This window comes from Podarcis melisellensis, assembly GCF_964234715.1.
Source record: "Podarcis melisellensis genome assembly, chromosome: 8".
In the NCBI taxonomy this organism is placed as follows: domain Eukaryota; kingdom Metazoa; phylum Chordata; class Lepidosauria; order Squamata; family Lacertidae; genus Podarcis; species Podarcis melisellensis.
The window spans coordinates 31,900,949-31,913,492 of NC_138540.1; the positions used below are offsets into that span (position 1 = coordinate 31,900,949).

Genomic DNA, 12,544 nt, shown 5'->3' on the forward strand with positions numbered 1-12,544 from the left:
CCCTGTCAGAGAGGCCTTGAGGCATTCCTAGGCATCTTGGCATTGTGGAGAATATAACTGAGAGGCTTATCCTGAGCCTTGGAGAAGGCTTGACTAGGATTGGGAGAAAACAATTATCAGCCCATAAGCACCTATGGTGCGGAAATATCTAAGCATGCACAGCAATGTCTTAGGAACAAAGCAAGCTGCCTTGTACCAGTTCAGATCATCAATCCATCTTGCTCAGTATAGTTTACCCAGACTGGCAGGAGCTCTCCAGGGTTTCAAGCTAGAATTTATCCTAGCCCTACCTGGAGATGCTGGAAATTGAACCAGGTCCTTTCTGCATATAAAAGCAGATTTCCTTCTCAGGTCCTGGAGAAGGCCACAGTATGAATAGATTAGGCTCTTCCTGCTGTCCCTCCCACTGATGATTCTGTGGAAAATACTGGTGGTGGGTCCCAGATCCAAGCAAAACCTCATGGAAGGTCCAGGGTTTCTTTCTTATATATTGAAGCTACAGCTTCTATGTGACTAAGAAACTAAAGCTAGCATGTCCAAGAGGACTCTGAACAATACTTGTTGGCCCACATGACTGTGTGTGTTGCCATTCAAAGCCATATGGGTAAGCAAAGGGGAAGCAGAGAGGAAATGATCCCTTGCTAGCTAGGTGTGAACCTGACAAAGTTTTCAGATGCTGGCACACACCAACAGCATCATGATAGCTATACACAGACCTAGGAGAGTCATTAGTGGGCTAAGCCCTTCATTGGATCATTGTTGTCCCTTGTATACTCTAAGCGTGGTGTCCAGAGATCACAGTTTCATTAGCATCCCCAGCTATGACAATGATAGCCCAAGTTTACTCTGAGGCCCTACTTGAATTACAGTACTAACATGTGAAGCATGGAGAACAACCCATTCCAGTGGGAAAGCACAGCTTGTGGGCAACTCAAGGAGATGCTGACCAGCTGAGCAGTTTGGGGGGTGGGGGTGGAAACAGGCAGAAAAACTGACTGGCGGGAGTGGGTTTCCAGAAGACAAGGGAAGGTGGAGGCAGGTATTTCAGGACCATGGAGAGAACCCAGTCACAAAACAAACAATTCCACCAGGCCTTCAGCCACCTGAGCCCATTAATGCTTCTTTGGCCTCACTGCCACTTCAAGGCTCCACCCTATGGGTAAGAAGTTCAGAGTCATAGAAAATGAGCCTTCCATCTAACCTGTGGTCCACCACTTAGTTTGTCTTCGGATGTGGACGAGTCAAAATGCATTTTGAGTTGAAGCTCAAATTTGACAATATGCAAGAAGATTTTATAATACTAAACCAGCTAATATATAATATTAAACCAGTTTTTCTTTCAATATACACGCACCATGCAAAGGTTCTAGGCATTAACTTGGGAACATTCATTCATAAAATAAGAGAGTCTTTTAAAGCACTTCTTACCAGGTTAGTCCAACATCAACAGATATTTCTCCTGGCTGTGGGATCTTCTCAGAGATGTGAGGTAAGTACTGAAGGTCAGGAATTGCAAAAACAATACCTGTGAGAAATTTAAAAATGCAAAGCCATTGTATTAAATCAAAATCAATTCTATCTAAAACAGAAGCTGTATTAGAAGTGTCAAAATAAAAACCAAATCAAACTAGAACATAGACTTTGAGGATATTATGGTTTGGTTCTTAGGGGCAGAATTCCTTCTATTGTATAGGGAAAATATATTCTCATATTACACCAATGAACTGGAATAAATTTTCCTGACCACTTCCCCAAACTAGGAGAAAATCATGACAAGTGTAAGAGAAATGCAATTATTTGACAATGATATCCTAATCCCTCAGAGAAACTCATTTTTTAAAAAAAGTTCTGTAAGTTGAATATAAGTAAGTGTCCAGCCATGGACGGTTATAATTAATATACTTCATATGAAGAGAGAGCAATATCAGACATCATAACTAAGACACTGCCTGACTTAGTCTAACAAATTTAAGATTGTTACATTTAAAAAACAAGAAGAATTGACCCAAATGTTTTTTTTAATAATAATTTCATTTTAGGATGTCTGCAGGCATTAAAGCCAAGGATCCTCATTATATTACTCCAGAGATTCCTCAGTGATCCCTGTTTACAAAATCAAAGGTTGTGATCAACATCAACTAAAGTAGCTGATTTGTTACGCTACCAGCTGTCTGTAGGGTCGCTGTAACCTCGGGACATCAACTCACAAAAGCTTGCAAACAATTCATTACCAAGAAGGCTGCTTACATCACTTAGTAATCCCAATGACTTTATGTCCAATACATATTCAAATGTGCAAAAATGTTCTAAGAAAAGATCTGAAGCAGAGTATTCAATCCTTACTCAACTCCAGAAAGCCTGAAGAACTAAGTTACAGGAAGTTGTAAACTGGAATATCAACAGTTAGTACATTGAATGAAAGCACAGCATACAAAGTGAGTGCAAACCATAGGATCATTAAACTCCAAATATTACTATTAATTTAAAAAATTGCTATCCCATCCTTCCTCCCAAAAAAGTCAGGAGCAGCCAGGAGCATGTAGTATTTCTTGCTAGCAGCTTAACAGATGAACAACCTAAAATTTAACATAAGTTTAAGTTGCAAGAGCCAGCCAGTCATCTAGTAATGAAAAAGAATACAAGCTTTACAACACACCCAATTTTGGGCACCAGGCAAGATTGGGTTCAGTTAGTACTTGGATTGGGGGAAAGAGTGCAACCTTTGTAGCACAATGTAAGACCAGTTGTATTCACCAGTGGTCCAACACCAGCCCCCAGATTGCAAAGAATTTCTATTGACTTCAGCCAGACAGGTGAATAGCTTCTTTTGCAGCATTGCTCCTGCCCACATCACCACAACAAAGCACAAGCTATGGCATAGTTTGGCACCCAACCACAGCATACCACCACTGATATAAATGCAGAGACCATAAATAGGAGACCATAATTCAGATGGCAGGGCACAAAACAGCTTGTGCTCTTCACACACATAGGAAGCTGAGCACATTGCAAAACAATTATCTGTCTGGAACCCGAACACAGCTTCATGCGTAAGCACCAGTCTGGCAAACCAGAGGCAAGAGGGAACTGCTTGCAGGTGAGTGACCAGGCTGGTGGGGAGAAACAGAGGGTGATGTACCATCTCTGATTAGAAATGCCATGGATGTCTGAAGGCTTTCACCACTGTATGTACTTTTCCAAATAAATACATTTAATCAATTAGCTGCTTTGTACATTTTACATTTTCAAAGATAAAAGAGGCAAGAAAACCCACAAGTTATCTGTTACTTTTCACTACCATGAATATATATATATTTTCCCAATATAAAAAGTGTTTGGGGTGTAAAAACAAAACAAAGCATTACTGTTTTGAATGAGTCACCTTATTTACTTTGCTCCAAATACAAGATACAACTTGGCATAACAACTGCTAAGTGCAACTGAATCATTATCAAAGTGAACCATTCACAGTGGGATCTGGTGTTAAACAGGGTTGTGTTATTGCCCCAAATCTATTCATTATTTTCATTGCCATGATCCTACACTTTGTTGAAGGGAAACTCCCCATTGGAGTAGAAATCATATATTGAACAGATGGAAAGCTCTTCAATCTGAGCAGGCTGAAAGCAAAGAGTAAGGTTCCATCATAGAGCTTCAGTATGCTGATGACAACATAGTGTGCTCACACTCAGAGGATGACCTCCAAACCATCCTAAATATCTTTGCAAAAGCTTACGAAAAGCTTGGCCTATCACTCAGCATCCAAAAAACCAAAGTGCTGCACCAACAAGTACAAAATAACCCCTCTTTAGTGCCACAGATCCAAATCAGTGGTGTAACGTTGGAAAATGTCAATCACTTCTCCTACCTAGGCAGTTATCTTTCCACAAGGGCTAACATTGATGCCAAAATTCAGCATCACCTGAGCTCTGTGAGTACAGCTTTCTCCCGATTGAAGTGCAGAGTGTTTGAGGACCGGGACATTCACAGGGAAACCAAAATGCTTGTTTACAAAGCTATTGTACTACCAACCTTACTGTATGCTTGTGAAACATGGACCACTTATAAATGCCATCTCCAACTCCTCGAAAGAGTCCATCAACGATGTCTCCAAAAAAATTTACACATCACTTGGGAAGACAGGCGAACTAATATCAGTGTCCTGGAAGAAGCAAAGATCACCAGTGTTGAAGCAATGATTCTTCAACATCAGCTTCGTTGGACTGGTCATGTTGTGTGGATGCCTGATGATCGTCTTCCAAAGCAACTACTCTATTCTGAACTTAAAAATGGAAAGCATAATGCTGGTGGTCAACAAAAGAGGTTTAAAGACTGTCTCAAGGCAAATCTTAAAAAATGTAGTATAAACACTGACAACTGGGAAACACAGGCCTGTGAGCGCTCCAGTTGGAGAACAGCCTCTACCAAAGGTGTCATGGGCTTTGAAGACACTCGAACTCAGGACGCAAGGGAGAAACGTGCTAAGAGGCAAATCTACACCATGATCAACTCCCGTGCGGAAACCAATGTCCCCACTGTGGAAGGACATGTGGGTCCAGAATTGGCCTCCACAGTCACTTACGGACTGATTGTTAAAACAGTGTTTATGGAAGACAAACTTACTCTGCTATAAGTGATCACCAAAGAAGCAGCAGCAACTGAATCCAAAACTGTATATATTTGATCCCAACTCATAGTTATTTCCAGTATGAAAAGTGACATAAAATCTGGTTTTCTGGAAGAGATGCTACCTCATATTCCTGCAAAAGCTTTTCAAAAGGCAAGATGCCAGGTCATGTCTTGCAAAGGCTTCACTTTGAATTACATCCTATTCCCAAAGCACCTTTTATTTCTGATGATGCTGAGGATACCCAATTATGAAGTCGGTCTTGGTTTGATGGGCAGGGTTTTGACTTGCTCATTTTTAATGACAACAGTGTGATTTACCCAAAATCCATGTTTTTACCTGCTGGTGTTAGTTTCTCTTCGTCATGAAAAATTAACAGCAGCCCTGATGGATCAGACCAAAGACCCATCTGGTCTCCCATCCTGCTTCCAACAATAAGATGCAGAGTGTTGAAGCAAAAGGATTGTGAGAGGATAAAGAGGAATAACCCCACCCCAAATCCATAATTACCACCCTCAGCTCATTGTAGAAAAGGTGAAATACAATTATAATTCATAATTATAGCTGTCCCCATTGTTTTTCTCCTCACGGTGCATATTCAAAGGCATACTACCTCTAGAGCTGGGCTTTTCATTTAGTTAGCATGGCTAATAGCAATCAATAAAATAGCATTCATGAAAAAATGATGAGATAGTCCAAGATTAAAATAAAGTTATTAGGATACTAGTCATTTTATTTATATAGCAGAGAACTGAGGGCACTGGACACTTCAACTAGGCAGTTTGAACACAACCTGTAAAAGGTTCTCTGATGCTCCTGAACTCAACAGGATAATTCTCCCGTTGTAATCACAACAACAATAGTAATATAATCCTGTTTGGTGCTAAACACCTGCTTTGTGCAGCACTCTTACCAACCAGCTGGCTGGGCAAGCCCTGCCCTTTTGGTCAAGCCCCACCTTTACATGTATGACATCAGGTTTGGCCCATGGGCTGGAGGTTCCCCACTCCTAATCTAGAGATACAGAAATTAATCTCAGGATCTGAACTTCTATTGCCTTGCCTCAGGTAACAGTGCAACCCTGTAAAAAGCTGAAGGCAGTCCTGAACACAAAATGTAAATGAATGTTAACGTACTGTAAAATAAACACCAGAAATACACGGAATAATGAGAAACACGGTAAGGCTGCATTAAAGTGCAGAAGGAGAAGCAGCCACACCGAAGTGCTGGTGTTAGTTGGCAACTTTGTTATTGTTGAGTTTGAGACTGGGAAAATGAAAAGAATAAGTGATATTCATTGGCATGAAATCACCTTTTTTTTAAAATGGGGGCTTCTGTGACATTTGTCTTTCCTGCAATTGATCAATGTTGGGATAAAAAAAGAAGAAGCATTAGATTATTGTAATGAACACTGCAACTTCCCACATGGCCTTGATACTGATCAGCAACTTGTGAATGCATGCACAGGGTCTTGCACTGGGGGCATTTATTTCTGGGTGTGTTTTTCCGCATGTTACATTGGTCACATTATATTGTCCACACATAATTTGCCAGAAAGGCTTTTCAACACAGTTTCCAATAACCATTACGATACATTTGACACTTGCCCATGAAACGTTAGCTCTGAATGCCAATTGCAGATGGAGAAAAATTGATTCATACTTTTATAGAAAACAAATATCCAAGTTACAGATAAATTCTTGATGGTGTAAAACTGTTACATTAGTGACATCTTTTAAAACGCAATTAAGAATGAAGCGTCTAAACTTCCTACGGTATACTTCTGTGTTACCGGTATATGTTAACTGAAGCTAAATGATTTTAACTGAAACACAAAATATTATGTAAAGAAGTTTACAAATGTTACATTGGTCAGCATAGAACTACCCTATAACATTGTTATATAACAACAGGAAGGCTTTTTTTCTTTTCTTTTAAAAGCTAACCTGTTGTGATGGTTGCTTTTAAGATTACTGTAGCAGGGGGAGGGGACTTTTTTATTTGGCCCCCTTACCCTGTTGATTCCTAAACTCACATGTAGTTCCCTACATTCCCCCCTCAATGCTTTGTTGTTAAGGCTGAAATGCCCTGTCACTCTAGCTTCTCTCAATTCTAGTAAGAGGGTCCAATTTCAAGAAGGATATATCTGTCCAGCTTGCACTCCCAAATAACTCAGCTCATGACAGAATGCAAACATCAGCAAGTGTGAACTAGATTCTAAGTAGATTCCAATTAGAAGTGATTAAAGGGATTAAGTGCTATGTAGCTTTCTTTGGGAGCACAGAAGTCTAATTCAGTTTAAGCCTGGTTAAATCTACACTTTTCTCTCCTTTTGTCTCTCCATTTGAACCTACATGTTTGGTTTAAACGTTTTCCATTTTTTTATCTCCTGGCATGAAGGTTCTCCAAAAGCAGGCAAGAATTATTGCAACTTGAAGGATCCATGTGGCAAGTGTGTCTCTGTATTATGCCTCTGTGAAGCCATGTTTCCCTTTGAATAATGAAGGCTGAGAACCAGACTTCTACAGAATAAGTGATGCTGTGCCTTCTGTTTCATTTAACTGAACTAAGGCTGTGTAAAACCTCTTCTTTACTTGCACAGATATTTCCACTTTCCCACACACCGGGTTGTATCCAATGCAGCACTAAGTCAAAGTCACTCCAGCAGAGAGTTTGCGCAATCTGTTGCACAATGAATTCCCATCAGCACAACTGTTGCATTGGAATCCTCTGTGGTGCAATGTTAAAACTCATCCTAGCACAAAAGCCCTTGCACTTCTGGACAGAGAATGTTGGATACAGGATAACGAAATTACGTGTTCATTCAAAATACTTATCCCCAGAAGGATTTTCAGTTAAATTCACTGTTTCACCCTGAATTTGTACAATCTGCTATCGTGAATCATGTTTTCCATTAAACTGCACAAGTGCCATCTGCATGTGAAACTGGCTAAATTCTGAAAAATATTCTCATTCACAAACAGAGAGACAGCAGTATAAATGAATGCACATTTTATTCCTGTTGCACTTCACATATGGAAGTAACTTAATGGTGCAAATTAACATCAAAATTCCTCATGTATACTCAGAAGTGGTCCCACCTACTTCCAATAAGACGTACTCCCTAGTGAATGTATTTGTGATTGAAGCCTACATCACAACTTTTACATGTAGATTTGGTGATAATGGATTGTATCCAACAAAGTGTTAACTCAGATCAATGAACCTACATGTCCATTACCTTAAAATGGTCTGCTCTGAATTGGACTAGCATTTCAGAAAACCCAATGTTCACAAACTTGCTGTTTCTTTGGGGCATTATCCAAGACTGAAATAAATTCACTTCAGAATCTGAGATCACAGGTATTCACAGAATCCATAACTTAACGGAAATACCTCTTAAGTATTTATTTGAAGATAAATACAATCTATATTGTGAAAAACAAAAACAGACTAATAAGCTGCTTCTTTGCAGGAGATGTTATTGTCCCAAACAGGTCCTCATTAACCATAGAACAGAATTATTTATTATTTTGATGCCATGATAACTTACTTGCACTAACGACATTCTAAAGTTTTTAACATGAATAGTGTAAAATAAATATATATTTAATGTGGGTTAATACCTCAAGTTATATATAAAGCTATGGATGTGGCAATCCTAGCCACATTGTAGGAGGGAGAGGAGAGTGTCTAGTGATTGCTTAAAAACCAATAAAGTGCACCGTGAACCACAGAACATCAATTTATTACAGTACTTTTTTTTTATTTAACAAAATTTATATATACTGCTTGCTTGTCATAAGACCTCTAAGTGATTTACAAAATGCAAACAATTAAAATTGTAAATAAAATGCAGTTTAAAATAAATGGTAAGCTAAAAAGAGATTGAAACATATGTGAATTTCTACATTTCTGGATAGTCTTGCCTAAACTAAAAAGACTACAGCAAAAATGCCTGCCTGGTGTCAATAGGCAGGGAGTTCCAAAGTACAGGTGCTGCCACACTAAAATGTCCATTTCTAACAACTGTGGAATTACTTATTATGTGGCACCTGCAACAGTGCCAGTTCTGTTCGAAGCTGCCGAGTGAGTGGTTAAGGTAATTCGGCAAGTAAACTTGTCCCAAGCTGTTAAAAGGCCCTATATACCGATTGCAATACCTTGAACACACTGTGTACTAGTGTGTTAAGTCAGGTCTGTTCATTATGTATACCATCTGAACTTGAAGGAAAACTAAGGAAGGATGAACAAAGACCAGCTCAGGACTTTCAGCAGTTTCCAATGGATTTGCCTATCAAACCTCTTGCTCCTCTCCTACTACTGCCCCTGCACCTTACACAGCTTCTCAGTAGCTGCTGCCACCACCCAAGCCAGGTGGTACTTGCAACTGTTACATATGATGACTTTTTAATATGTTAATATTGATGGTAGTGTTCTTACGATATATAATTTAATTGTAAGCCCCACCTTGGAAAAGATTTATATCCTGGAATGTGGGGCATAAATAATTGCCACAAATAAAGTCTTTAGATTGAGTGTCACATGCAAACATACATCATGCATGCATAAGCATTTTATGGGTGCCATCAGACTGGTTTACATGAAGTTGTTATTTTTAGTAATGACGTGGGGGCCCCTCAATGCAGAGTGTCGTAAAACAGGATGGCAGCCAAGACTGGGAAGGTGACAGCCACTGGGGAAAAAGACTATGTACCAGACTCAACTCACCTGCCCACTAGCGGAGGCCAGCATAAGAACTCTCATTAGTACAACAGGGTTTTCCTCCCCTTGTGCACAAAAAAAACATTCCCTGGAGAGTTGGGAAGACCCCCCAGAACACCATGTGGGGGGTGGGAGGAGAATAGGGAAGAATGTTCTATCAGATAAGCAGAATTTACTGTGCCGACAAAATCAACTCCTTAACGCTATGTTGAATTCCACCCAATGGATGCAAGAGGCGATATCAGAGGGATCAGGAAGTGCTAATTTAGTGGCCTTCTTGAATTATGTTTTTTTAATTGTATACCACCATTAAGTTTTAGTAAAGCAGGAATGCAAGATATGTGGAGTTGCAAATGTATCGTGTTGATATGCTCATCAGAGAATTAAATTATTGTGGCTTGCTGCAACAGTTCTCATATATACTGTATATATATGGCAAAGAGTTGAACAGAACTTGAAAAAGAAGCCAGCTCACATACTACAAGCACATGTGAATAAGCTATAGGGAAAGGGAAATAAACTGTTTAAACCCATGACAAGAGTTCTAAATACATAAGTAGAAGAAATCACCTAACTCATTACTTTAAGTATAAACATATTAGTAGTTATCAATAGTGTGGCTGTGAACTTTAACATGTAGGCCAACCTTTCACAACTTGGTGCTCTCCAGTTGCTTTAGACTGCAACGCCCAACAATCTTGAAAGCACAGCCAATGGTTAAGGATTATGGGAGTTGTAGTCCAACACAGATGTGGGGCAGCAGGTTGGAGAAGGCTGGAATAAACCCTGAGGCAGAGACAATTAGGAATGCTAAAAGAAGTGAAATGGGTTTATTTATTTCAGTGTTACCCTGCCTTATCAACATGATGCACAAGAGGTTTGAATAATTAAATCAAATCATGGATTTAAAGGTGCTGTTCTAGGACCAGAGTAAATTCAAGACAGGAAATTTGATGGATGTGGGAACAAGTTCTATGTACTAAGATATAGAATATGTAAACCAAGTAGGAAAGACAGACAGAATACCCCTTTCTAACTTCAAGAACCCTAGAGACATTTTTAGTTATAAACCAATCACAGGAAGGGCCAGTAGATTCTGTTTTGGATCAAAGCAACCAGTAAATGTGCTCACTGACTCTCCCTCACACACATACACATACAGTTAATGGGTGATCAGCTCCTGAAATATAGCATTGTTCAGCTTGCAGTATCTGTCCTCAGCCCAAACATGTCTTCCGTTCTCAACAACAAAGAATTATAATAGTGTCTGATGCATCCTTGCCTTGAACATTACTTATGTATATGCATTGTAAATGTGGAATAGTGTCCTATAAATGCTCAGGGCTGCCTTCACTTTAGTGAGAGTTAACATGCATAAATAAAGAAGATACGAGGCCCCCTAAAGCAAGATGTTGAAATCCACCACAGTATTCCCCCATTATTCTCTAACATCCCAATAGCACCCTATAAAGCAGCAAAGATAGCACCACAGTCCCTAGGCAAGGGATACACACACAGATATATATATATATATATATATATATATATATATATATATATATATATATATATGCAGGTTTTGGTGTCCTCGGGTGTCTTCCCGTGTAAAAGTTGGGGTGTCTAGGCGACGTTTCGACGAGGTCTCACTCGTCATCTTCAGGCTGGTGCTTTCGGCTTCTTGTTACTGGAACAGAGCAGGATCTCAGTGTTTGCGTTCCTATAAATACTGTTGAGGGGGTGTGGTGTATAGCCTCCAATGTTCTGGGCAGAGAGGAAGTTCCCAGGCTAGTGTGCCTTTTCTTCTTTTGTTCCTTAATTACTTGAGGGATATCTTGAGTGATTTCTTGAGTGATATCCTGAGTACCACTTAGGTGGGTCATTAGGTGTGGATTAGTTGCTAAAGTCTTTGTGTCTTGACCTCTTGAACTTTGTGAAGAGTTTTTCTGAGAAGATGGCTGTACTGCACTTAGTTGTGCTCTGGCTTGGCTTCGTGTATAGGGGCGAGCTGTGGTTTTGTGGCCTGTGTCAGCCAGATCTGTGTAGGGATTGCAGGGGGGTGCAGCATCCGGAGGTGCCACCATGGTTTGGCTACTGGATGGTGTCTGTAATTTATCTGTGGAGAGGGTCTGGGTTTGGGTCTGGTGTGGTTGATTGGTGATAGCGTTCTGTGTGCCTCTGGATCTGGTGTCAGTTTTTGTGGGGAGGGCTAATTTCCAGATGTCTGGCAAGCGGGATGTGTCGTCACGCTTGTTCATGTTGTGAGGGTGTTTCTCTATCTCGATGGCTTCCATGATTATTCTCTTGTGGTGATGTTCCATGTTAAAGAGCAATTTGGAATCTGCAAAATTAATTTCGTGTCCTGTTTCTTTCATGTGTTGGAAAAGAGAGGAAGTTTTTTCTTCTTTTTTGACGGCATTCTTGTGTTCTGCGATACGTGCATTTATTCGTCTGTTTGTTTGTCCAATGTACGTGGCTGGGCAGACTTTGCAGGGTATTTCATAGACCCCTTGGTTTTCCAACTGGATTTTATCCTTGGGGTTTCTGAGGATATTGGCTATTTTTTGGTTGGTGCAAAAGGCTGTTTTGATATTGTGTTTATGGAGGATTTTGCTAATTTTATCTGTAGCGCCCTTGATATAAGGAAGGAGGGCCATGCCATTGTTTTCTTCTGTGTCTTGGTTTTTGGGGGGTGTTTCTTTTTGGATTAGCTTCGTAACCCTGTTTTGCTGGTATCCATTGGCAATTAACACATTTGAGAGATTCTGTAACTCAGTTGTCAAGTGGTCTTTGTCAGCCAGGCGTTTGGTTCTGGAGATGAGAGTCTTGGCTACGGAGTTTATTTGTGCAGGGTGGTGGTGTGATTGTGCATGTAAGTAGCGGTTGGTGTGTGTTTTTTTCCGGTAGATAGTGTGTCCTAGGGAGCCATCAGGTTTTTTGTAGATTAGGACGTCAAGGAAGGGAAGTTGGTTGTTGGCTTCTATTTCCATAGTGAATTGTATTTTGGGGTGTAGGCTGTTGAGATGTGTGAGGAAGCTATCACTCAGGATATCACTCAAGAAATCACTCAAGATATCCCTCAAGTAATTAAGGAACAAAAGAAGAAAAGGCACACTAGCCTGGGAACTTCCTCTCTGCCCAGAACATTGGAGGCTATACACCACACCCCCTCAACAGTATTTATAGGAACGCAAA

At 40.1% G+C, this 12,544-nt stretch overlaps 1 protein-coding gene and 1 long non-coding RNA gene across 10 annotated transcripts in view; one reads left to right on the forward strand and one right to left on the reverse strand.

The window, feature by feature from the left end:
* The window catches only part of ZNF536 (zinc finger protein 536), a 538,171-nt gene that overhangs the window by 359,170 nt on the left and 166,457 nt on the right, over positions 1 to 12,544 (reverse strand). For 7 of the 9 annotated variants that reach the window (XM_081923977.1, XM_081923982.1, XM_081923975.1 and 4 more), the window contains one exon: positions 1,429 to 1,525. The exons of the other annotated variants lie outside the window; for them this stretch is intronic. The gene's annotated coding sequence lies outside the window, so the exon portion shown is untranslated. The remainder of the gene's footprint in view (positions 1 to 1,428; positions 1,526 to 12,544) is intronic. 9 annotated transcript variants of the gene reach the window in all.
* The window catches only part of LOC309377161, a 312,807-nt gene that overhangs the window by 212,028 nt on the left and 88,235 nt on the right, over positions 1 to 12,544 (forward strand). The window lies entirely within an intron of this gene.